We start from the raw sequence: 21,772 nt of genomic DNA, 5'->3' as shown, positions 1-21,772 counted from the left end.
TGCCAAACGCAGTTGGAATTGGGCCTAAACAGTGTGGTAAGTCTTTAGGTGATGGCTATTGTGTCTGTTTGACCTCTTCCAAATGTCTGTGCTGGCAATAAAAAGAAAAAGTTTCCAATTTAAATAGCTAGAGAATAAAAACAATTTGCCAGTAATGTGAAAAAACCTACAGCACCTGGTGTTCCCAGGTGGTCTCCCACCCAAGTACTAACCAGGCCCAACACTGCTTAGCTTCCAAGATCAGACGAGATTGGGCCTATCCAATGTGGTATGGCTGTAGGTGAGATACAGGCACTTTTTTGCCCTCTTCTACTTCTATCACCAGGTAAGCTAATACAAAAGTTTCCTAACTGTATTGGCTTACTGAAAAAAATCATGTGTTGGTAATGTAAAAAGACCTACAGGACATGATATTAGCAGGGGGTCTTAAATTAAACTACAAAAGAGGCTCAACACTGTTTAGCTGCCAAAAGCAGTTGGAATTGAGCCTAAACAGTGTGGTAAGTCTTTAGGTGATGGCTATTGTGTCTGTTTGACCTCTTCCAAATGTCTGTGCTGGCAATAAAAAGAAAAAGTTTCCAATTTAAATAGCTAGAGAATGAAAACAATTTGCCAGTAATGTGAAAAAACCTACAGCACCTGGTGTTCCCATGTGGTCTCCCACCCAAGTACTAACCAGGCCCAACACTGCTTAGCTTCCAAGATCAGACGAGATTGGGCCTATCCAATGTGGTATGGCTGTAGGTGAGATACAGGCACTTTTTTGCCCTCTTCTACTTCTATCACCAGGTAAGCTAATAAAAAAGTTTCCTAACTGTATTGGCTTACTTAAAAAAAATCATGTGTTGGTAATGTAAAAAGACCTACAGGACATGATATTAGCAGGGGGTCTTAAATTAAGCTACTATACAGGCTCAACACTGTTTAGCTGCCAAATGCAGTTGGAATTGGGCCTAAACAGTGTGGTAAGTCTTTAGGTGATGGCTATTGTGTCTGTTTGACCTCTTCCAAATGTCTGTACTGGCAATAAAAATAAAAAGTTTCCAATTTAAATAGCTAGAGAATAAAAACAATTTGCCTGTAATGTGAAAAAACATACAGCACCTGGTGTTCCCATGTGGTCTCCCACCCAAGTACTAACCAGGCCCAACACTGCTTAGCTTCCAAGATCAGGCCTATCCAATGTGGTATGGCTGTAGGTGAGATACATGCACTTTTTTGCCCTCTTCTACTTCTATCACCAGGTAAGCTAATAAAAAAGTTTCCTAACTGTATTGGCTTACTGAAAAAAATCATGTGTTGGTAATGTAAAAAGACCTACAGGACATGATATTAGCAGGGGGTCTTAAATTAAACTACTAAAGAGGCTCAACACTGTTTAGCTGCCAAAAGCAGTTGGAATTGGGCCTAAACAGTGTGGTAAGTCTTTAGGTGATGGCTATTGTGTCTGTTTGACCTCTTCCAAATGTCTGTACTGGCAATAAAAAGAAAAAGTTTCCAATTTAAATAGCTAGAGAATGAAAACAATTTGCCTGTAATGTGAAAAAACCTACAGCACCTGGTGTTCACATGTGGTCTCCCACCCAAGTACTAACCAGGCCCAACACTGCTTAGCTTCCAAGATCAGATGAGATTGGGCCTACCCAATGTGGTATGGCTGTAGGTGAGATACAGGCACTTTTTTGCCCTCTTCTACTTCTATCACCAGGTAAGCTAATAAAAAAGTTTCCTAACTGTATTGGCTTACTGAAAAAAATCATGTGTTGGTAATGTAAAAAGACCTACAGGACATGATATTAGCAGGGGGTCTTAAATTAAACTACTAAAGAGGCTCAACACTGTTTAGCTGCCAAAAGCAGTTGGAATTGGGCCTAAACAGTTTGGTAAGTCTTTAGGTGATGGCTATTGTGTCTGTTTGACCTCTTCCAAATGTCTGTGCTGGCAATAAAAAGAAAAAGTTTCCTATTTAAATAGCTAGAGAATAAAATAATTTGCCAGTAATGTGAAAAAACCTACAGCACCTGGTGTTCCCATGTGGTCTCCCACCCAAGTACTAACCAGGCCCAACACTGCTTAGCTTCCAAGATCAGACGAGATTGGGCCTATCCAATGTGGTATGGCTGTAGGTGAGTTAAAGGCACTTTTTTGCCCTCTTCTACTTCTATCACCAGGTAAGCTAATACAAAAGTTTCCTAACTGTATTGGCTTACTGAAAAAAATCATGTGTTGGTAATGTAAAAAGACCTACAGGACATGATATTAGCAGGGGGGTCTTAAATTAAACTACAAAAGAGGCTCAACACTGTTTAGCTGCCAAAAGCAGTTGGAATTGGGCCTAAACAGTGTGGTAAGTCTTTAGGTGATGGCTATTGTGTTTGTTTGACCTCTTCCAAATGTCTGTGCTGGCAATAAAAAGAAAAAGTTTCCAATTTAAATAGCTAGAGAATAAAAACAATTTGCCAGTAATGTGAAAAAACCTACAGCACCTGGTGTTCCCAGGTGGTCTCCCACCCAAGTACTAACCAGGCCCAACACTGCTTAGCTTCCAAGATCAGACGAGATTGGGCCTATCCAATGTGGTATGGCTGTAGGTGAGATACAGGCACTTTTTTGCCCTCTTCTACTTCTATCACCAGGTAAGCTAATACAAAAGTTTCCTAACTGTATTGGCTTACTGAAAAAAATCATGTGTTGGTAATGTAAAAAGACCTACAGGACATGATATTAGCAGGGGGTCTTAAATTAAACTACAAAAGAGGCTCAACACTGTTTAGCTGCCAAAAGCAGTTGGAATTGAGCCTAAACAGTGTGGTAAGTCTTTAGGTGATGGCTATTGTGTCTGTTTGACCTCTTCCAAATGTCTGTGCTGGCAATAAAAAGAAAAAGTTTCCAATTTAAATAGCTAGAGAATGAAAACAATTTGCCAGTAATGTGAAAAAACCTACAGCACCTGGTGTTCCCAGGTGGTCTCCCACCCATAGGCGAATCTAGAATTAAGGTAAGGGGTGGTCCCAGATCTAGACATAACAGAAGGGGGACGTTTGCGGGACGTTTGCGCGGCGTAGCCGCGCGGCAAAAAGGGGGCGTGGTCTCATGGGAAGGAGGCGTGGCATCACAAATAGGGGTGTGGTATTACACTTTAGACCATACACAGTAATGCCCATTACACATTTTAGCAAACTCTGTAATACCCATTACACATAAAGCCACACGCCGTAATGCCAATTACACATAAGGCCACACACCATAATGCCCATTACACATTGTGCCACATATCATGATGCCCATTACATACTATATAACAAACCGTAATGCCCATTACATATTTGCCACATAAGTGCTGCTTACCTACGTGCTCATTGCTAGGGGGTTCTTGCTTGATGGCACCATAGTACCCATTACACATGATGCCGCACACCATAGTACCCATTACACATGATGCCGCACACCATAGTTCCCATTACACATGATGCCGCACACCATAGTACCCATTACACATGATGCCGTGCACCATAGTACCCATTACACATGATGCTGCACACATAATGTCCCTTACACATGATGCTTCACACATAATGCCCCTTACACATGATGGTGCACACAAAATGCCGCTTACACATGATGCTGCACACCGTAATGCCCCTTTGAAATAATACCCCTTTCACAACAGAAAATGCAGGGATTTACCCGGGAATATGGTCCCAGGATCATGCAGGCTGACCCTTTATACACCAGCCTAGTCCCTGCATTTTCTGGTGTGAGGGGAAGAGACAACCACTCTCCTCTCCCTACCTCCCTTTAACAAACCAGCTATATCTTTGGAATCAACTAACCCATTTACATGAGACCAGTATCATATTGAAGAACTTTTGAGTTGGCTTTGAATGATTTTGATCCCGTGAAACTGGGCTGTTTGGTTCCAGAGAAATCTGCCCTCAAAGAACATAAACAGTCATGAAATTACATTTAAGAAATGAAAAAAACAAAAAACGGTTTAACCTCAATATCCCTGAAACCAATTAACCCATATGGATCCAGCCTGGTATCAGATTGAAGGCCCAGCGATTTGGGTTCAACTGAGATCAACCTCGAGCTTCAGTGATGCCGAAGGGGGAACTGGCAGCCGTTGAACTGGGTGGGGGTCCCATGTTATCCTATAGGGAAAACGTTCCAGCTTTGCCTGACCGTATCTCCGGTTCCCAGAGGGCTAGAGACACGGGGCTGGGCTCGTTGGAAAGCCCCATCCCTCAGCTACAAAATGGGCTAATGGGTGGTCCTGTGCACCCCCGGACCACCCCCTAGATTCGCCTATGCTCCCACCCAAGTACTAACCAGGCCCAACACTGCTTAGCTTCCAAGATCAGACGAGATTGGGCCTATCCAATGTGGTATGGCTGTAGGTGAGATACAGGCACTTTTTTGCCCTCTTCTACTTCTATCACCAGGTAAGCTAATAAAAAAGTTTCCTAACTGTATTGGCTTACTTAAAAAAAATCATGTGTTGGTAATGTAAAAAGACCTACAGGACATGATATTAGCAGGGGGTCTTAAATTAAGCTACTATACAGGCTCAACACTGTTTAGCTGCCAAATGCAGTTGGAATTGGGCCTAAACAGTGTGGTAAGTCTTTAGGTGATGGCTATTGTGTCTGTTTGACCTCTTCCAAATGTCTGTACTGGCAATAAAAATAAAAAGTTTCCAATTTAAATAGCTAGAGAATAAAAACAATTTGCCTGTAATGTGAAAAAACATACAGCACCTGGTGTTCCCATGTGGTCTCCCACCCAAGTACTAACCAGGCCCAACACTGCTTAGCTTCCAAGATCAGGCCTATCCAATGTGGTATGGCTGTAGGTGAGATACAGGCACTTTTTTGCCCTCTTCTACTTCTATCACCAGGTAAGCTAATAAAAAAGTTTCCTAACTGTATTGGCTTACTGAAAAAAATCATGTGTTGGTAATGTAAAAAGACCTACAGGACATGATATTAGCAGGGGGTCTTAAATTAAACTACTAAAGAGGCTCAACACTGTTTAGCTGCCAAAAGCAGTTGGAATTGGGCCTAAACAGTGTGGTAAGTCTTTAGGTGATGGCTATTGTGTCTGTTTGACCTCTTCCAAATGTCTGTACTGGCAATAAAAAGAAAAAGTTTCCAATTTAAATAGCTAGAGAATAAAAACAATTTGCCTGTAATGTGAAAAAACCTACAGCACCTGGTGTTCACATGTGGTCTCCCACCCAAGTACTAACCAGGCCCAACACTGCTTAGCTTCCAAGATCAGATGAGATTGGGCCTACCCAATGTGGTATGGCTGTAGGTGAGATACAGGCACTTTTTTGCCCTCTTCTACTTCTATCACCAGGTAAGCTAATAAAAAAGTTTCCTAACTGTATTGGCTTACTGAAAAAAATCATGTGTTGGTAATGTAAAAAGACCTACAGGACATGATATTAGCAGGGGGTCTTAAATTAAACTACTAAAGAGGCTCAACACTGTTTAGCTGCCAAAAGCAGTTGGAATTGGGCCTAAACAGTTTGGTAAGTCTTTAGGTGATGGCTATTGTGTCTGTTTGACCTCTTCCAAATGTCTGTGCTGGCAATAAAAAGAAAAAGTTTCCTATTTAAATAGCTAGAGAATAAAATAATTTGCCAGTAATGTGAAAAAACCTACAGCACCTGGTGTTCCCATGTGGTCTCCCACCCAAGTACTAACCAGGCCCAACACTGCTTAGCTTCCAAGATCAGACGAGATTGGGCCTATCCAATGTGGTATGGCTGTAGGTGAGTTAAATGCACTTTTTTGCCCTCTTCTACTTCTATCACCAGGTAAGCTAATACAAAAGTTTCCTAACTGTATTGGCTTACTGAAAAAAATCATGTGTTGGTAATGTAAAAAGACCTACAGGACATGATATTAGCAGGGGGTCTTAAATTAAACTACAAAAGAGGCTCAACACTGTTTAGCTGCCAAAAGCAGTTGGAATTGGGCCTAAACAGTGTGGTAAGTCTTTAGGTGATGGCTATTGTGTTTGTTTGACCTCTTCCAAATGTCTGTACTGGCAATAAAAAGAAAAAGTTTCCAATTTAAATAGCTAGAGAATAAAAACAATTTGCCTGTAATGTGAAAAGACCTACAGCACCTGGTGTTCCCATGTGGTCTCCCACCCAAGTACTAACCAGGCCCAACACTGCTTAGCTTCCCAGATCAGATGAGATTGGGCCTATCCAATGTGGTATGGCTGTAGGTGAGATACAGGCACTTTTTTGCCCTCTTCTACTTCTATCACCAGGTAAGCTAATAAAAAAGTTTCCTAACTGTATTGGCTTACTGAAAAAAATCATGTGTTGGTAATGTAAAAAGACCTACAGGACATGATATTAGCAGGGGGTCTTAAATTAAACTACTAAAGAGGCTCAACACTGTTTAGCTGCCAAAAGCAGTTGGAATTGGGCCTAAACAGTTTGGTAAGTCTTTAGGTGATGGCTATTGTGTCTGTTTGACCTCTTCCAAATGTCTGTGCTGGCAATAAAAAGAAAAAGTTTCCAATTTAAATAGCTAGAGAATAAAAACAATTTGCCTGTAATGTGAAAAAACCTACAGCACCTGGTGTTCACATGTGGTCTCCCACCCAAGTACTAACCAGGCCCAACACTGCTTAGCTTCCAAGATCAGATGAGATTGGGCCTACCCAATGTGGTATGGCTGTAGGTGAGATACAGGCACTTTTTTGCCCTCTTCTACTTCTATCACCAGGTAAGCTAATAAAAAAGTTTCCTAACTGTATTGGCTTACTGAAAAAAATCATGTGTTGGTAATGTAAAAAGACCTACAGGACATGATATTAGCAGGGGGTCTTAAATTAAACTACTAAAGAGGCTCAACACTGTTTAGCTGCCAAAAGCAGTTGGAATTGGGCCTAAACAGTTTGGTAAGTCTTTAGGTGATGGCTATTGTGTCTGTTTGACCTCTTCCAAATGTCTGTGCTGGCAATAAAAAGAAAAAGTTTCCTATTTAAATAGCTAGAGAATAAAATAATTTGCCAGTAATGTGAAAAAACCTACAGCACCTGGTGTTCCCATGTGGTCTCCCACCCAAGTACTAACCAGGCCCAACACTGCTTAGCTTCCAAGATCAGACGAGATTGGGCCTATCCAATGTGGTATGGCTGTAGGTGAGTTAAAGGCACTTTTTTGCCCTCTTCTACTTCTATCACCAGGTAAGCTAATACAAAAGTTTCCTAACTGTATTGGCTTACTGAAAAAAATCATGTGTTGGTAATGTAAAAAGACCTACAGGACATGATATTAGCAGGGGGGTCTTAAATTAAACTACAAAAGAGGCTCAACACTGTTTAGCTGCCAAAAGCAGTTGGAATTGGGCCTAAACAGTGTGGTAAGTCTTTAGGTGATGGCTATTGTGTTTGTTTGACCTCTTCCAAATGTCTGTACTGGCAATAAAAAGAAAAAGTTTCCAATTTAAATAGCTAGAGAATAAAAACAATTTGCCTGTAATGTGAAAAGACCTACAGCACCTGGTGTTCCCATGTGGTCTCCCACCCAAGTACTAACCAGGCCCAACACTGCTTAGCTTCCCAGATCAGATGAGATTGGGCCTATCCAATGTGGTATGGCTGTAGGTGAGATACAGGCACTTTTTTGCCCTCTTCTACTTCTATCACCAGGTAAGCTAATAAAAAAGTTTCCTAACTGTATTGGCTTACTGAAAAAAATCATGTGTTGGTAATGTAAAAAGACCTACAGGACATGATATTAGCAGGGGGTCTTAAATTAAACTACTAAAGAGGCTCAACACTGTTTAGCTGCCAAAAGCAGTTGGAATTGGGCCTAAACAGTTTGGTAAGTCTTTAGGTGATGGCTATTGTGTCTGTTTGACCTCTTCCAAATGTCTGTGCTGGCAATAAAAAGAAAAAGTTTCCTATTTAAATAGCTAGAGAATAAAATAATTTGCCAGTAATGTGAAAAAACCTACAGCACCTGGTGTTCCCATGTGGTCTCCCACCCAAGTACTAACCAGGCCCAACACTGCTTAGCTTCCAAGATCAGACGAGATTGGGCCTATCCAATGTGGTATGGCTGTAGGTGAGTTAAAGGCACTTTTTTGCCCTCTTCTACTTCTATCACCAGGTAAGCTAATACAAAAGTTTCCTAACTGTATTGGCTTACTGAAAAAAATCATGTGTTGGTAATGTAAAAAGACCTACAGGACATGATATTAGCAGGGGGTCTTAAATTAAACTACAAAAGAGGCTCAACACTGTTTAGCTGCCAAAAGCAGTTGGAATTGAGCCTAAACAGTGTGGTAAGTCTTTAGGTGATGGCTATTGTGTCTGTTTGACCTCTTCCAAATGTCTGTGCTGGCAATAAAAAGAAAAAGTTTCCAATTTAAATAGCTAGAGAATGAAAACAATTTGCCAGTAATGTGAAAAAACCTACAGCACCTGGTGTTCCCAGGTGGTCTCCCACCCAAGTACTAACCAGGCCCAACACTGCTTAGCTTCCAAGATCAGACGAGATTGGGCCTACCCAATGTGGTATGGCTGTAGGTGAGATACAGGCACTTTTTTGCCCTCTTCTACTTCTATCACCTGGTAAGCTAATAAAAAAGTTTCCTAACTGTATTGGCTTACTGAAAAAAATCATGTGTTGGTAATGTAAAAAGACCTACAGGACATGATATTAGCAGGGGGTCTTAAATTAAACTACTAAACAGGCTCAACACTGTTTAGCTGCCAAAAGCAGTTGGAATTGAGCCTAAACAGTGTGGTAAGTCTTTAGGTAATGGCTATTGTGTGTGTTTGACCTCTTCCAAATGTCTGTGCTGGCAATAAAAAGAAAAAGTTTCCAATTTAAATAGCTAGAGAATAAAAACAATTTGCCAGTAATGTGAAAAAACCTACAGCACCTGGTGTTCCCAGGTGGTCTCCCACCTAAGTACTAACCAGGGCCAACACTGCTTAGCTTCCAAGATCAGACGAGATTGGGCCTATCCAATGTGGTATGGCTGTAGGTGAGATACAGGCACTTTTTTGCCCTCTTCTACTTCTATCACCAGGTAAGCTAATACAAAAGTTTCCTAACTGTATTGGCTTACTTAAAAAAAATCATGTGTTGGTAATGTAAAAAGACCTACAGGACATGATATTAGCAGGGGGTCTTAAATTAAACTACTAAAAAGGCTTAACACTGTTTAGCTGCCAAAAGCAGTTGGAATTGGGCCTAAACAGTGTGGTAAGTCTTTAGGTGATGGCTATTGTGTCTGTTTGACCTCTTCCAAATGTCTGTACTGGAAATAAAAAGAAAAAGTTTCTAATCTAAATAGCTAGAGAATAAAAACAATTTGCCTGTAATGTGAAAAAACCTACAGCACCTGGTGTTCCCATGTAGTCTCACACCCAAGTACTAACCAGGCCCAACACTGCTTAGCTTCCAAGATCAGACGAGATTGGGCCTATCCAATGTGGTATGGCTGTAGGTGAGATACAGGCACTTTTTTGCCCTCTTCTACTTCTATCACCAGGTAAGCTAATAAAAAAGTTTCCTAACTGTATTGGCTTACTGAAAAAAATCATGTGTTGGTAATGTAAAAAGACCTACAGGACATGATATTAGCAGGGGGTCTTAAATTAAACTACTAAAGAGGCTCAACACTGTTTAGCTGCCAAAAGCAGTTGGAATTGGGCCTAAACAGTGTGGTAAGTCTTTAGGTGATGGCTATTGTGTCTGTTTGACCTCTTCCAAATGTCTGTACTGGCAATAAAAAGAAAAAGTTTCCAATTTAAATAGCTAGAGAATAAAAAACAATTTGCCAGTAATGTGAAAAAACCTACAGCACCTGGTGTTCCCATGTGGTCTCACACCCAAGTACTAACCAGGCCCAACACTGCTTAGCTTCCAAGATCAGACGAGATTGGGCCTATCCAATGTGGTATGACTGTAGGTGAGATAAAGGCACTTTTTTGCCCTCTTCTACTTCTATCACCAGGTAAGCTAATACAAAAGTTTCCTAACTGTATTGGCTTACTAAAAAAAATCATGTGTTGGTAATGTAAAAAGACCTACAGGACATGATATTAGCAGGGGGTCTTAAATGAAACTACAAAAGAGGCTCAACACTGTTTAGCTGCCAAAAGCAGTTGGAATTGAGCCTAAACAGTGTGGTAAGTCTTTAGGTGATGGCTATTGTGTCTGTTTGACCTCTTCCAAATGTCTGTGCTGGCAATAAAAAGAAAAAGTTTCCAATTTAAATAGCTAGAGAATAAAAACAATTTGCCAGTAATGTGAAAAAAACTACAGCACCTGGTGTTCCCAGGTGGTCTCCCACCCAAGTACTAACCAGGCCCAACACTGCTTAGCTTCCAAGATTAGACGAGATTGGGCCTATCCAATGTGGTATGGCTGTAGGTGAGATACAGGCACTTTTTTGCCCTCTTCTACTTCTATCACCAGGTAAGCTAATAAAAAAGTTTCCTAACTGTATTGGCTTACTGAAAAAAATCATGTGTTGGTAATGTAAAAAGACCTACAGGACATGATATTAGCAGGGGGTCTTAAATTAAACTACTAAACAGGCTCAACACTGTTTAGCTGCCAAAAGCAGTTGGAATTGGGCCTAAACAGTGTGGTAAGTCTTTAGGTGATGGCTATTGTGTCTGTTTGACCTCTTCCAAATGTCTGTACTGGCAATAAAAAGAAAAAGTTTCCAATTTAAATAGCTAGAGAATAAAAACAATTTGCCTGTAATGTGAAAAAACCTACAGCACCTGGTGTTCCCATGTGGTCTCCCACCCAAGTACTAACCAGGCCCAACACTGCTTAGCTTCCAAGATCAGACGAGATTGGGCCTACCCAATGTGGTATGGCTGTAGGTGAGATACAGGCACTTTTTTGCCCTCTTCTACTTCTATCACCTGGTAAGCTAATAAAAAAGTTTCCTAACTGTATTGGCTTACTGAAAAAAATCATTTGTTGGTAATGTAAAAAGACCTACAGGACATGATATTAGCAGGGGGTCTTAAATTAAACTACTAAACAGGCTCAACACTGTTTAGCTGCCAAAAGCAGTTGGAATTGAGCCTAAACAGTGTGGTAAGTCTTTAGGTAATGGCTATTGTGTGTGTTTGACCTCTTCCAAATGTCTGTGCTGGCAATAAAAAGAAAAAGTTTCCAATTTAAATAGCTAGAGAATAAAAACAATTTGCCAGTAATGTGAAAAAACCTACAGCACCTGGTGTTCCCAGGTGGTCTCCCACCTAAGTACTAACCAGGGCCAACACTGCTTAGCTTCCAAGATCAGACGAGATTGGGCCTATCCAATGTGGTATGGCTGTAGGTGAGATACAGGCACTTTTTTGCCCTCTTCTACTTCTATCACCAGGTAAGCTAATACAAAAGTTTCCTAACTGTATTGGCTTACTTAAAAAAAATCATGTGTTGGTAATGTAAAAAGACCTACAGGACATGATATTAGCAGGGGGTCTTAAATTAAACTACTAAAAAGGCTTAACACTGTTTAGCTGCCAAAAGCAGTTGGAATTGGGCCTAAACAGTGTGGTAAGTCTTTAGGTGATGGCTATTGTGTCTGTTTGACCTCTTCCAAATGTCTGTACTGGAAATAAAAAGAAAAAGTTTCTAATCTAAATAGCTAGAGAATAAAAACAATTTGCCTGTAATGTGAAAAAACCTACAGCACCTGGTGTTCCCATGTAGTCTCACACCCAAGTACTAACCAGGCCCAACACTGCTTAGCTTCCAAGATCAGACGAGATTGGGCCTATCCAATGTGGTATGGCTGTAGGTGAGATACAGGCACTTTTTTGCCCTCTTCTACTTCTATCACCAGGTAAGCTAATAAAAAAGTTTCCTAACTGTATTGGCTTACTGAAAAAAATCATGTGTTGGTAATGTAAAAAGACCTACAGGACATGATATTAGCAGGGGGTCTTAAATTAAACTACTAAAGAGGCTCAACACTGTTTAGCTGCCAAAAGCAGTTGGAATTGGGCCTAAACAGTGTGGTAAGTCTTTAGGTGATGGCTATTGTGTCTGTTTGACCTCTTCCAAATGTCTGTACTGGCAATAAAAAGAAAAAGTTTCCAATTTAAATAGCTAGAGAATAAAAAACAATTTGCCAGTAATGTGAAAAAACCTACAGCACCTGGTGTTCCCATGTGGTCTCACACCCAAGTACTAACCAGGCCCAACACTGCTTAGCTTCCAAGATCAGACGAGATTGGGCCTATCCAATGTGGTATGACTGTAGGTGAGATAAAGGCACTTTTTTGCCCTCTTCTACTTCTATCACCAGGTAAGCTAATACAAAAGTTTCCTAACTGTATTGGCTTACTAAAAAAAATCATGTGTTGGTAATGTAAAAAGACCTACAGGACATGATATTAGCAGGGGGTCTTAAATGAAACTACAAAAGAGGCTCAACACTGTTTAGCTGCCAAAAGCAGTTGGAATTGAGCCTAAACAGTGTGGTAAGTCTTTAGGTGATGGCTATTGTGTCTGTTTGACCTCTTCCAAATGTCTGTGCTGGCAATAAAAAGAAAAAGTTTCCAATTTAAATAGCTAGAGAATAAAAACAATTTGCCAGTAATGTGAAAAAAACTACAGCACCTGGTGTTCCCAGGTGGTCTCCCACCCAAGTACTAACCAGGCCCAACACTGCTTAGCTTCCAAGATTAGACGAGATTGGGCCTATCCAATGTGGTATGGCTGTAGGTGAGATACAGGCACTTTTTTGCCCTCTTCTACTTCTATCACCAGGTAAGCTAATAAAAAAGTTTCCTAACTGTATTGGCTTACTGAAAAAAATCATGTGTTGGTAATGTAAAAAGACCTACAGGACATGATATTAGCAGGGGGTCTTAAATTAAACTACTAAACAGGCTCAACACTGTTTAGCTGCCAAAAGCAGTTGGAATTGGGCCTAAACAGTGTGGTAAGTCTTTAGGTGATGGCTATTGTGTCTGTTTGACCTCTTCCAAATGTCTGTACTGGCAATAAAAAGAAAAAGTTTCCAATTTAAATAGCTAGAGAATAAAAACAATTTGCCTGTAATGTGAAAAAACCTACAGCACCTGGTGTTCCCATGTGGTCTCCCACCCAAGTACTAACCAGGCCCAACACTGCTAAGCTTCCAAGATCAGACGAGATTGGGCCTATCCAATGTGGTATGGCTGTAGGTGAGATACAGGCACTTTTTTGCCCTCTTCTACTTCTATCACCAGGTAAGCTAATAAAAAATGTTCCTAACTGTATTGGCTTACTGAAAAAAATCATGTGTTGGTAATGTAAAAAGACCTACAGGACATGATATTAGCAGGGGGTCTTAAATTAAACTACTAAAGAGGCTCAACACTGTTTAGCTGCCAAAAGCAGTTGGAATTGGGCCTAAACAGTGTGGTAAATCTTTAGGTGATGGCTATTGTATCTGTTTGACCTCTTCCAAATGTCTGTACTGGCAATAAAAAGAAAAAGTTTCCAATATAAATAGCTAGAGAATAAAAACAATTTGCCAGTAATGTGAAAAAACCTACAGCACCTGGTGTTCCCATGTGGTCTCCACCCAAGTACTAACCAGGCCTAACACTGCTTAGCTTCCAAGATCAGACGAGATTGGGCCTATCCAATGTGGTATGGCTGTAGGTGAGTTAAAGGCACTTTTTTGCCCTCTTCTACTTCTATCACCAGGTAGGCTAATACAAAAGTTGCCTAACTGTATTGGCTTACTGAAAAAAATCATGTGTTGGTAATGTAAAAAGACCTACAGGACATGATATTAGCAGGGGGTCTTAAATTAAACTACTAAAGAGGCTCAACACTGTTTAGCTGCCAAAAGCAGTTGTAATTGAGCCTAAACAGTGTGGTAAGTCTTTAGGTGATGGCTATTGTGTCTGTTTGACCTCTTCCAAATGTCTGTGCTGGCAATAAAAAGAAAAAGTTTCCAATATAAATAGCTAGAGAATAAAAACAATTTGCCTGTAATGTGAAAAAACCTACAGCACCTGGTGTTCCCATGTGGTCTCCCACCCAAGTACTAACCAGGCCCAACACTGCTTAGCTTCCAAGATCAGACGAGATTGGGCCTATCCAATGTGGTATGGCTGTAGGTGAGTTAAAGCCACTTTTTTGCCCTCTTCTACTTCTATCACCAGGTAAGCTAATACAAAAGTTTCATACAATACTTCATAAAATAAAAGTTTAATACAAAACTACAAAAGAGGCTCAACACTGTTTAGCTGCCAAAAGCAGTTGGAATTGAGCCTAAACAGTGTGGTAAGTCTTTAGGTGATGGCTATTGTGTCTGTTTGACCTCTTCCAAATGTCTGTGCTGGCAATAAAAATAAAAAAGTTTCCAATATAAATAGCTAGAGAATAAAAACAATTTGCCAGTAATGTGAAAAAACCTACAGCACCTGGTGCTCCCATGTGGTCTCCCACCCAAGTACTAACCAGACCCAACACTGCTTAGCTTCGAAGATCAGACGAGATTGGGCCTATCCAATGTGGTATGGCTGTAGGTGAGTTAAAGGCACTTTTTTGCCCTCTTCTACTTCTATCACCAGGTAAGCTAATACAAAAGTTTCCTAACTGTATTGGCTTACTGAAAAAAATCATGTGTTGGTAATGTAAAAAGACCTACAGGACATGATATTAGCAGGGGGGTCTTAAATTAAACTACAAAAGAGGCTCAACACTGTTTAGCTGCCAAAAGCAGTTGGAATTGGACCTAAACAGTGTGGTAAGTCTTTAGGTGATGGCTATTGTGTCTGTTTGACCTCTTCCAAATGTCTGTACTGGCAATAAAAAGAAAAAGTTTCCAATTTAAATAGCTAGAGAATAAAATAATTTGCCTGTAATGTGAAAAAACCTACAGCACCTGGTGTTCCCAGGTGGTCTCCCACCCAAGTACTAACCAGGCTCAACACTGCTTAGCTTCCAAGATCAGACGAGATTGGGCCTATCCAATGTGGTATGGCTGTAGGTGAAATACAGGCACTTTTTTTCCCTCTTCTACTTCTATCACCAGGTAAGCTTATAAAAAAGTTTCCTAACTGTATTGGCTTACTGAAAAAAATCATGTGTTGGTAATGTAAAAAGACCTACAGGACATGATATTAGCAAGGGGTCTTAAATTAAACTACAAAAGAGGCTCAACACTGTTTAGCTGCCAAAAGCAGTTGGAATTGAGCCTAAACAGTGTGGTAAGTCTTTAGGTGATGGCTATTGTGTCTGTTTGACCTCTTCCAAATGTCTGTGCTGGCAATAAAAAGAAAAAGTTTCCAATTTAAATAGCTAGAGAATAAAAACAATTTGCCAGTAATGTGAAAAAACCTACAGCACCTGGTGTTCCCAGGTGGTCTCCCACCCAAGTACTAACGAGGCCCAACACTGCTTAGCTTCCAAGATCAGACGAGATTGGGCCTATCCAATGTGGTATGGCTGTAGGTGAGATACAGGCACTTTTTTGCCCTCTTCTACTTCTATCACCAGGTAAGCTAATAAAAAAGTTTCCTAACTGTATTGGCTTAATGAAAAAAATCATGTGTTGGTAATGTAAAAAGACCTACAGGACATGATATTAGTAGGGGGTCTTAAATTAAACTACAAAAGAGGCTCAACACTGTTTAGCTGCCAAAAGCAGTTGGAATTGAGCCTAAACAATGTGGTAAGTCTTTAGGTGATGGCTATTGTGTCTGTTTGACCTCTTCCAAATGTCTGTGCTGGCAATAAAAAGAAAAAGTTTCCAATATAAATAGCTAGAGAATAAAAACAATTTGCCAGTAATGTGAAAAAACCTACAGCACCTGGTGTTCCCAAGTGGTCTCCCACCTAAGTACTAACCAGGCCCAACACTGCTTAGCTTCCAAGATCAGACGAGATTGGGCCTATCCAATGTGGTATGGCTGTAGGTGAGATACAGGCACTTTTTTGCCCTCTTCTACTTCTATCACCTGGTAAGCTAATAAAAAAGTTTCCTAACTGTATTGGCTTACTGAAAAAAATCATGTGTTGGTAATGTAAAAAGACCTACAGGACATGATATTAGCAGGGGGTCTTAAATTAAACTACTAAACAGGCTCAACACTGTTTAGCTGCCAAAAGCAGTTGGAATTGAGCCTAAACAGTGTGGTAAGTCTTTAGGTGATGGCTATTGTGTCTGTTTGACCTCTTCCAAATGTCTGTGCTGGCAATAAAAAGAAAAAGTTTCCAATATAAATAGCTAGAGAATAAAAACAATTTGCCAGTAATGTGAAAAAACCTACAGCACCTGGTGTTCCCAGGTGGTCTCCCACCCAAGTACTAACCAGGCCCAACACTGCTTAGCTTCCAAGATCAGACGAGATTGGGCCTATCCAATGTGGTATGGCTGTAGGTGAGATACAGGCACTTTTTTGCCCTCTTCTACTTCTATCACCAGGTAAGCTAATACAAAAGTTTCCTAACTGTATTGGCTTACTGAAAAAAATCATGTGTTGGTAATGTAAAAAGACCTACAGGACATGATATTAGCAGGGGGTCTTAAATTAAACTACAAAAGAGGCTCAACACTGTTTAGCTGCCAAAAGCAGTTGGAATTGAGCCTAAACAGTGTGGTAAGTCTTTAGGTGATGGCTATTGTGTCTGTTTGACCTCTTCCAAATGTCTGTACTGGCAATAAAAAGAAAAAAGTTTCCAATTTAAATAGCTAGAGAATAAAAACAATTTGCCAGTAATGTGAAAAAACCTACAGCACCTGGTGTTCCCATGTGGTCTCCCACCTAAGCACAAACCAGGCCCAACACTGCTTAGCTTCCAAGATCAGACGACATTGGGCCTACCCAATGTGGTATGGCTGTAGGTGAGATACAGGCACTTTTTTGCCCTCTTCTACTTCTATCACCTGGTAAGCTAATAAAAAAGTTTCCTAACTGTATTGGCTTACTGAAAAAAATCATGTGTTGGTAATGTAAAAAGACCTACAGGACATGATATTAGCAGGGGGTCTTAAATTAAACTACAAAAGAGGCTCAACACTGTTTAGCTGCCAAAAGCAGTTGGAATTGAGCCTAAACAGTGTGGTAAGTCTTTAGGTGATGGCTATTGTGTCTGTTTGACCTCTTCCAAATGTCTGTACTGGCAATAAAAAAAAAAAAGTTTCCAATTTAAATAGCTAGAGAATAAAAACAATTTGCCAGTAATGTGAAAAAACCTACAGCACCTGGTGTTCCCATGTGGTCTCCCACCTAAGCACTAACCAGGCCCAACACTGCTTAGCTTCCAAGATCAGACGACATTGGGCCTACCCAATGTGGTATGGCTGTAGGTGAGATACAGGCACTTTTTTGCCCTCTTCTACTTCTATCACCTGGTAAGCTAATAAAAAAGTTTCCTAACTGTATTGGCTTACTGAAAAAAATCATGTGTTGGTAATGTAAAAAGACCTACAGGACATGATATTAGCAGGGGGTCTTAAATTAAACTACTAAACAGGCTCAACACTGTTTAGCTGCCAAAAGCAGTTGGAATTGAGCCTAAACAGTGTGGTAAGTCTTTAGGTGATGGCTATTGTGTCTGTTTGACCTCTTCCAAATGTCTGTGCTGGCAATAAAAAGAAAAAGTTTCCAATTTAAATAGCTAGAGAATAAAAACAATTTGCCAGTAATGTGAAAAAACCTACAGCACCTGGTGTTCCCAGGTGGTCTCCCACCTAAGTACTAACCAGGGCCAACACTGCTTAGCTTCCAAGATCAGACGAGATTGGGCCTATCCAATGTGGTATGGCTGTAGGTGAGATACAGGCACTTTTTTGCCCTCTTCTACTTCTATCACCAGGTAAGCTAATAAAAAAGTTTCCTAACTGTATTGGCTTACTTAAAAAAAATCATGTGTTGGTAATGTAAAAAGACCTACAGGACATGATATTAGCAGGGGGTCTTAAATTAAACTACTAAAAAGGCTTAACACTGTTTAGCTGCCAAAAGCAGTTGGAATTGGGCCTAAACAGTGTGGTAAGTCTTTAGGTGATGGCTATTGTGTCTGTTTGACCTCTTCCAAATGTCTGTACTGGCAATAAAAAGAAAAAGTTTCTAATCTAAATAGCTAGAGAATAAAAACAATTTGCCTGTAATGTGAAAAAACCTACAGCACCTGGTGTTCCCATGTAGTCTCACACCCAAGTACTAACCAGGCCCAACACTGCTTAGCTTCCAAGATCAGACGAGATTGGGCCTATCCAATGTGGTATGGCTGTAGGTGAGATACAGGCACTTTTTTGCCCTCTTCTACTTCTATCACCAGGTAAGCTAATAAAAAAGTTTCCTAACTGTATTGGCTTACTGAAAAAAATCATGTGTTGGTAATGTAAAAAGACCTACAGGACATGATATTAGCAGGGGGTCTTAAATTAAACTACTAAAGAGGCTCAACACTGTTTAGCTGCCAAAAGCAGTTGGAATTGGGCCTAAACAGTGTGGTAAGTCTTTAGGTGATGGCTATTGTGTCTGTTTGACCTCTTCCAAATGTCTGTACTGGCAATAAAAAGAAAAAATTTCCAATTTAAATAGCTAGAGAATAAAAAACAATTTGCCAGTAATGTGAAAAAACCTACAGCACCTGGTGTTCCCATGTGGTCTCACACCCAAGTACTAACCAGGCCCAACACTGCTTAGCTTCCAAGATCAGACGAGATTGGGCCTATCCAATGTGGTATGACTGTAGGTGAGATACAGGCACTTTTTTGCCCTCTTCTACTTCTATCACCAGGTAAGCTAATACAAAAGTTTCCTAACTGTATTGGCTTACTAAAAAAAATCATGTGTTGGTAATGTAAAAAAGACCTACAGGACATGATATTAGCAGGGGGTCTTAAATGAAACTACAAAAGAGGCTCAACACTGTTTAGCTGCCAAAAGCAGTTGGAATTGAGCCTAAACAGTGTGGTAAGTCTTTAGGTGATGGCTATTGTGTCTGTTTGACCTCTTCCAAATGTCTGTGCTGGCAATAAAAAGAAAAAGTTTCCAATTTAAATAGCTAGAGAATAAAAACAATTTGCCAGTAATGTGAAAAAAACTACAGCACCTGGTGTTCCCAGGTGGTCTCCCACCCAAGTACTAACCAGGCCCAACACTGCTTAGCTTCCAAGATTAGACGAGATTGGGCCTATCCAATGTGGTATGGCTGTAGGTGAGATACAGGCACTTTTTTGCCCTCTTCTACTTCTATCACCAGGTAAGCTAATAAAAAAGTTTCCTAACTGTATTGGCTTACTGAAAAAAATCATGTGTTGGTAATGTAAAAAGACCTACAGGACATGATATTAGCAGGGGGTCTTAAATTAAACTACTAAACAGGCTCAACACTGTTTAGCTGCCAAAAGCAGTTGGAATTGGGCCTAAACAGTGTGGTAAGTCTTTAGGTGATGGCTATTGTGTCTGTTTGACCTCTTCCAAATGTCTGTACTGGCAATAAAAAGAAAAAGTTTCCTATTTAAATAGCTAGAGAATAAAAACAATTTGCCTGTAATGTGAAAAAACCTACAGCACCTGGTGTTCCCATGTGGTCTCCCACCCAAGTACTAACCAGGCCCAACACTGCTAAGCTTCCAAGATCAGACGAGATTGGGCCTATCCAATGTGGTATGGCTGTAGGTGAGATACAGGCACTTTTTTGCCCTCTTCTACTTCTATCACCAGGTAAGCTAATAAAAAATGTTCCTAACTGTATTGGCTTACTGAAAAAAATCATGTGTTGGTAATGTAAAAAGACCTACAGGACATGATATTAGCAGGGGGTCTTAAATTAAACTACTAAAGAGGATCAACACTGTTTAGCTGCCAAAAGCAGTTGGAATTGGGCCTAAACAGTGTGGTAAGTCTTTAGGTGATGGCTATTGTATCTGTTTGACCTCTTCCAAATGTCTGTACTGGCAATAAAAAGAAAAAGTTTCCAATATAAATAGCTAGAGAATAAAAACAATTTGCCAGTAATGTGAAAAAACCTACAGCACCTGGTGTTCCCATGTGGTCTCCACCCAAGTACTAACCAGGCCTAACACTGCTTAGCTTCCAAGATCAGACGAGATTGGGCCTATCCAATGTGGTATGGCTGTAGGTGAGATACAGTCACTTTTTTGCCCTCTTCTACTTCTATCACCAGGTAAGCTAATAAAAAAGTTTCCTAACTGTATTGGCTTACTGAAAAAAATCATGTGTTGGTAATGTAAAAAGACCTACAGGACATGATATTAGCAGGGGGTCTTAAATTAAACTACTAAAGAGGCTCAACACTGTTTAGCTGCCAAAAGCAGTTGGAATTGGGCCTAAACAGTGTGGTAAGTCTTTAGGTGATGGCTATTGTGTCTGTTTGACCTCTTCCAAATGTCTGTGCTGGCAATAAAAAGAAAAAGTTTCCAATTTAAATAGCTAGAGAATAAAAACAATTTGCCAGTAATGTGAAAAAACCTACAGCACCTGGTGTTCCCATGTGGTCTCCCACCCAAGTACTAACCAGGCCCAACACTGCTTAGCTTCCAAGATCAGACGAGATTGGGCCTATCCAATGTGGTATGGCTGTAGGTGAGTTAAAGGCACTTTTTTGCCCTCTTCTACTTCTATCACCAGGTAAGCTAATACAAAAGTTTCCTAACTGTATTGGCTTACTGAAAAAAATCATGTGTTGGTAATGTAAAAAGACCTACAGGACATGATATTAGCAGGGGGTCTTAAATTAAACTACAAAAGAGGCTCAACACTGTTTAGCTGCCAAAAGCAGTTGGAATTGAGCCTAAACAGTGTGGTAAGTCTTTAGGTGATGGCTATTGTGTCTGTTTGACCTCTTCCAAATGTCTGTGCTGGCAATAAAAAGAAAAAGTTTCCAATTTAAATAGCTAGAGAATGAAAACAATTTGCCAGTAATGTGAAAAAACCTACAGCACCTGGTGTTCCCATGTGGTCTCCCACCCAAGTACTAACCAGGCCCAACACTGCTTAGCTTCCAAGATCAGACGAGATTGGGCCTATCCAATGTGGTATGGCTGTAGGTGAGATACAGGCACTTTTTTGCCCTCTTCTACTTCTATCACCAGGTAAGCTAATAAAAAAGTTTCCTAACTGTATTGGCTTACTTAAAAAAAATCATGTGTTGGTAATGTAAAAAGACCTACAGGACATGATATTAGCAGGGGGTCTTAAATTAAGCTACTATACAGGCTCAACACTGTTTAGCTGCCAAATGCAGTTGGAATTGGGCCTAAACAGTGTGGTAAGTCTTTAGGTGATGGCTATTGTGTCTGTTTGACCTCTTCCAAATGTCTGTACTGGCAATAAAAATAAAAAGTTTCCAATTTAAATAGCTAGAGAATAAAAACAATTTGCCTGTAATGTGAAAAAACATACAGCACCTGGTGTTCCCATGTGGTCTCCCACCCAAGTACTAACCAGGCCCAACACTGCTTAGCTTCCAAGATCAGGCCTATCCAATGTGGTATGGCTGTAGGTGAGATACATGCACTTTTTTGCCCTCTTCTACTTCTATCACCAGGTAAGCTAATAAAAAAGTTTCCTAACTGTATTGGCTTACTGAAAAAAATCATGTGTTGGTAATGTAAAAAGACCTACAGGACATGATATTAGCAGGGGGTCTTAAATTAAACTACTAAAGAGGCTCAACACTGTTTAGCTGCCAAAAGCAGTTGGAATTGGGCCTAAACAGTGTGGTAAGTCTTTAGGTGATGGCTATTGTGTCTGTTTGACCTCTTCCAAATGT

General features: G+C 40.3%; 32 non-coding genes and 11 pseudogenes across 32 annotated transcripts; all 43 read right to left on the bottom strand.

The window, feature by feature from the left end:
* Positions 1–163: 163 nt before the first annotated feature.
* LOC146015439 (5S ribosomal RNA) lies at positions 164–282 on the bottom strand. The gene has a single exon (XR_014448360.1). It is a non-coding gene; the product is annotated as a 5S ribosomal RNA (ribosomal RNA).
* A 345-nt stretch (positions 283–627) lies between these two features.
* LOC146013343 (5S ribosomal RNA) lies at positions 628–746 on the bottom strand. The gene has a single exon (XR_014446320.1). It is a non-coding gene; the product is annotated as a 5S ribosomal RNA (ribosomal RNA).
* Positions 747–1,092: 346 nt separating this feature from the next.
* LOC146011583 (5S ribosomal RNA) lies at positions 1,093–1,201 on the bottom strand (annotated as a pseudogene).
* Positions 1,202–1,546: 345 nt separating this feature from the next.
* On the bottom strand, positions 1,547–1,665 carry LOC146015415 (5S ribosomal RNA). Its single transcript, XR_014448336.1, has one exon. It is a non-coding gene; the product is annotated as a 5S ribosomal RNA (ribosomal RNA).
* Positions 1,666–2,009: 344 nt separating this feature from the next.
* LOC146013342 (5S ribosomal RNA) lies at positions 2,010–2,128 on the bottom strand. The gene has a single exon (XR_014446319.1). It is a non-coding gene; the product is annotated as a 5S ribosomal RNA (ribosomal RNA).
* A 346-nt stretch (positions 2,129–2,474) lies between these two features.
* Positions 2,475–2,593, bottom strand: LOC146015428 (5S ribosomal RNA). The gene has a single exon (XR_014448349.1). It is a non-coding gene; the product is annotated as a 5S ribosomal RNA (ribosomal RNA).
* A 2,155-nt stretch (positions 2,594–4,748) lies between these two features.
* On the bottom strand, positions 4,749–4,857 carry LOC146011581 (5S ribosomal RNA; annotated as a pseudogene).
* Positions 4,858–5,202: 345 nt separating this feature from the next.
* LOC146015414 (5S ribosomal RNA) lies at positions 5,203–5,321 on the bottom strand. Its single transcript, XR_014448335.1, has one exon. It is a non-coding gene; the product is annotated as a 5S ribosomal RNA (ribosomal RNA).
* Positions 5,322–5,665: 344 nt separating this feature from the next.
* LOC146013341 (5S ribosomal RNA) lies at positions 5,666–5,784 on the bottom strand. Its single transcript, XR_014446318.1, has one exon. It is a non-coding gene; the product is annotated as a 5S ribosomal RNA (ribosomal RNA).
* A 345-nt stretch (positions 5,785–6,129) lies between these two features.
* LOC146015073 (5S ribosomal RNA) lies at positions 6,130–6,248 on the bottom strand. Its single transcript, XR_014448005.1, has one exon. It is a non-coding gene; the product is annotated as a 5S ribosomal RNA (ribosomal RNA).
* A 345-nt stretch (positions 6,249–6,593) lies between these two features.
* On the bottom strand, positions 6,594–6,712 carry LOC146015412 (5S ribosomal RNA). Its single transcript, XR_014448334.1, has one exon. It is a non-coding gene; the product is annotated as a 5S ribosomal RNA (ribosomal RNA).
* A 344-nt stretch (positions 6,713–7,056) lies between these two features.
* Positions 7,057–7,175, bottom strand: LOC146013339 (5S ribosomal RNA). The gene has a single exon (XR_014446316.1). It is a non-coding gene; the product is annotated as a 5S ribosomal RNA (ribosomal RNA).
* Positions 7,176–7,521: 346 nt separating this feature from the next.
* LOC146015072 (5S ribosomal RNA) lies at positions 7,522–7,640 on the bottom strand. Its single transcript, XR_014448004.1, has one exon. It is a non-coding gene; the product is annotated as a 5S ribosomal RNA (ribosomal RNA).
* Positions 7,641–7,984: 344 nt separating this feature from the next.
* Positions 7,985–8,103, bottom strand: LOC146013338 (5S ribosomal RNA). Its single transcript, XR_014446315.1, has one exon. It is a non-coding gene; the product is annotated as a 5S ribosomal RNA (ribosomal RNA).
* A 345-nt stretch (positions 8,104–8,448) lies between these two features.
* LOC146014297 (5S ribosomal RNA) lies at positions 8,449–8,567 on the bottom strand. Its single transcript, XR_014447246.1, has one exon. It is a non-coding gene; the product is annotated as a 5S ribosomal RNA (ribosomal RNA).
* Positions 8,568–8,912: 345 nt separating this feature from the next.
* LOC146016526 (5S ribosomal RNA) lies at positions 8,913–9,031 on the bottom strand. The gene has a single exon (XR_014449415.1). It is a non-coding gene; the product is annotated as a 5S ribosomal RNA (ribosomal RNA).
* Positions 9,032–9,377: 346 nt separating this feature from the next.
* LOC146010538 (5S ribosomal RNA) lies at positions 9,378–9,496 on the bottom strand (annotated as a pseudogene).
* Positions 9,497–9,842: 346 nt separating this feature from the next.
* On the bottom strand, positions 9,843–9,961 carry LOC146017298 (5S ribosomal RNA). Its single transcript, XR_014450176.1, has one exon. It is a non-coding gene; the product is annotated as a 5S ribosomal RNA (ribosomal RNA).
* Positions 9,962–10,306: 345 nt separating this feature from the next.
* On the bottom strand, positions 10,307–10,425 carry LOC146017199 (5S ribosomal RNA). The gene has a single exon (XR_014450071.1). It is a non-coding gene; the product is annotated as a 5S ribosomal RNA (ribosomal RNA).
* Positions 10,426–10,770: 345 nt separating this feature from the next.
* Positions 10,771–10,889, bottom strand: LOC146014718 (5S ribosomal RNA). The gene has a single exon (XR_014447663.1). It is a non-coding gene; the product is annotated as a 5S ribosomal RNA (ribosomal RNA).
* Positions 10,890–11,234: 345 nt separating this feature from the next.
* LOC146016525 (5S ribosomal RNA) lies at positions 11,235–11,353 on the bottom strand. Its single transcript, XR_014449414.1, has one exon. It is a non-coding gene; the product is annotated as a 5S ribosomal RNA (ribosomal RNA).
* A 346-nt stretch (positions 11,354–11,699) lies between these two features.
* Positions 11,700–11,818, bottom strand: LOC146010537 (5S ribosomal RNA; annotated as a pseudogene).
* Positions 11,819–12,164: 346 nt separating this feature from the next.
* On the bottom strand, positions 12,165–12,283 carry LOC146017297 (5S ribosomal RNA). The gene has a single exon (XR_014450175.1). It is a non-coding gene; the product is annotated as a 5S ribosomal RNA (ribosomal RNA).
* Positions 12,284–12,628: 345 nt separating this feature from the next.
* LOC146017198 (5S ribosomal RNA) lies at positions 12,629–12,747 on the bottom strand. Its single transcript, XR_014450070.1, has one exon. It is a non-coding gene; the product is annotated as a 5S ribosomal RNA (ribosomal RNA).
* Positions 12,748–13,092: 345 nt separating this feature from the next.
* Positions 13,093–13,211, bottom strand: LOC146016496 (5S ribosomal RNA). Its single transcript, XR_014449387.1, has one exon. It is a non-coding gene; the product is annotated as a 5S ribosomal RNA (ribosomal RNA).
* Positions 13,212–13,556: 345 nt separating this feature from the next.
* LOC146011019 (5S ribosomal RNA) lies at positions 13,557–13,674 on the bottom strand (annotated as a pseudogene).
* Positions 13,675–14,019: 345 nt separating this feature from the next.
* Positions 14,020–14,138, bottom strand: LOC146013337 (5S ribosomal RNA). Its single transcript, XR_014446314.1, has one exon. It is a non-coding gene; the product is annotated as a 5S ribosomal RNA (ribosomal RNA).
* A 292-nt stretch (positions 14,139–14,430) lies between these two features.
* On the bottom strand, positions 14,431–14,549 carry LOC146010776 (5S ribosomal RNA; annotated as a pseudogene).
* Positions 14,550–14,894: 345 nt separating this feature from the next.
* Positions 14,895–15,013, bottom strand: LOC146015993 (5S ribosomal RNA). Its single transcript, XR_014448899.1, has one exon. It is a non-coding gene; the product is annotated as a 5S ribosomal RNA (ribosomal RNA).
* Positions 15,014–15,358: 345 nt separating this feature from the next.
* Positions 15,359–15,477, bottom strand: LOC146016829 (5S ribosomal RNA). Its single transcript, XR_014449710.1, has one exon. It is a non-coding gene; the product is annotated as a 5S ribosomal RNA (ribosomal RNA).
* A 345-nt stretch (positions 15,478–15,822) lies between these two features.
* Positions 15,823–15,941, bottom strand: LOC146014188 (5S ribosomal RNA). Its single transcript, XR_014447141.1, has one exon. It is a non-coding gene; the product is annotated as a 5S ribosomal RNA (ribosomal RNA).
* Positions 15,942–16,286: 345 nt separating this feature from the next.
* LOC146015417 (5S ribosomal RNA) lies at positions 16,287–16,405 on the bottom strand. Its single transcript, XR_014448338.1, has one exon. It is a non-coding gene; the product is annotated as a 5S ribosomal RNA (ribosomal RNA).
* A 346-nt stretch (positions 16,406–16,751) lies between these two features.
* Positions 16,752–16,870, bottom strand: LOC146011437 (5S ribosomal RNA; annotated as a pseudogene).
* A 346-nt stretch (positions 16,871–17,216) lies between these two features.
* On the bottom strand, positions 17,217–17,335 carry LOC146011359 (5S ribosomal RNA; annotated as a pseudogene).
* A 345-nt stretch (positions 17,336–17,680) lies between these two features.
* Positions 17,681–17,799, bottom strand: LOC146016522 (5S ribosomal RNA). Its single transcript, XR_014449412.1, has one exon. It is a non-coding gene; the product is annotated as a 5S ribosomal RNA (ribosomal RNA).
* Positions 17,800–18,145: 346 nt separating this feature from the next.
* LOC146010535 (5S ribosomal RNA) lies at positions 18,146–18,264 on the bottom strand (annotated as a pseudogene).
* A 346-nt stretch (positions 18,265–18,610) lies between these two features.
* Positions 18,611–18,729, bottom strand: LOC146017295 (5S ribosomal RNA). Its single transcript, XR_014450173.1, has one exon. It is a non-coding gene; the product is annotated as a 5S ribosomal RNA (ribosomal RNA).
* Positions 18,730–19,075: 346 nt separating this feature from the next.
* LOC146017197 (5S ribosomal RNA) lies at positions 19,076–19,194 on the bottom strand. The gene has a single exon (XR_014450069.1). It is a non-coding gene; the product is annotated as a 5S ribosomal RNA (ribosomal RNA).
* A 345-nt stretch (positions 19,195–19,539) lies between these two features.
* LOC146016495 (5S ribosomal RNA) lies at positions 19,540–19,658 on the bottom strand. The gene has a single exon (XR_014449386.1). It is a non-coding gene; the product is annotated as a 5S ribosomal RNA (ribosomal RNA).
* A 345-nt stretch (positions 19,659–20,003) lies between these two features.
* On the bottom strand, positions 20,004–20,121 carry LOC146011018 (5S ribosomal RNA; annotated as a pseudogene).
* A 345-nt stretch (positions 20,122–20,466) lies between these two features.
* Positions 20,467–20,585, bottom strand: LOC146013336 (5S ribosomal RNA). Its single transcript, XR_014446313.1, has one exon. It is a non-coding gene; the product is annotated as a 5S ribosomal RNA (ribosomal RNA).
* Positions 20,586–20,930: 345 nt separating this feature from the next.
* LOC146013335 (5S ribosomal RNA) lies at positions 20,931–21,049 on the bottom strand. The gene has a single exon (XR_014446312.1). It is a non-coding gene; the product is annotated as a 5S ribosomal RNA (ribosomal RNA).
* A 346-nt stretch (positions 21,050–21,395) lies between these two features.
* LOC146011580 (5S ribosomal RNA) lies at positions 21,396–21,504 on the bottom strand (annotated as a pseudogene).
* Positions 21,505–21,772: the final 268 nt, after the last annotated feature.

This window comes from Crinia signifera, chromosome 6 (genome assembly GCF_055691185.1).
Source record: "Crinia signifera chromosome 6, ASM5569118v1, whole genome shotgun sequence".
NCBI lineage: Eukaryota > Metazoa > Chordata > Amphibia > Anura > Myobatrachidae > Crinia > Crinia signifera.
The sequence above is the reverse complement of the archived record's forward strand: the minus strand, read 5'-3'. Positions and strand labels throughout refer to the sequence as shown.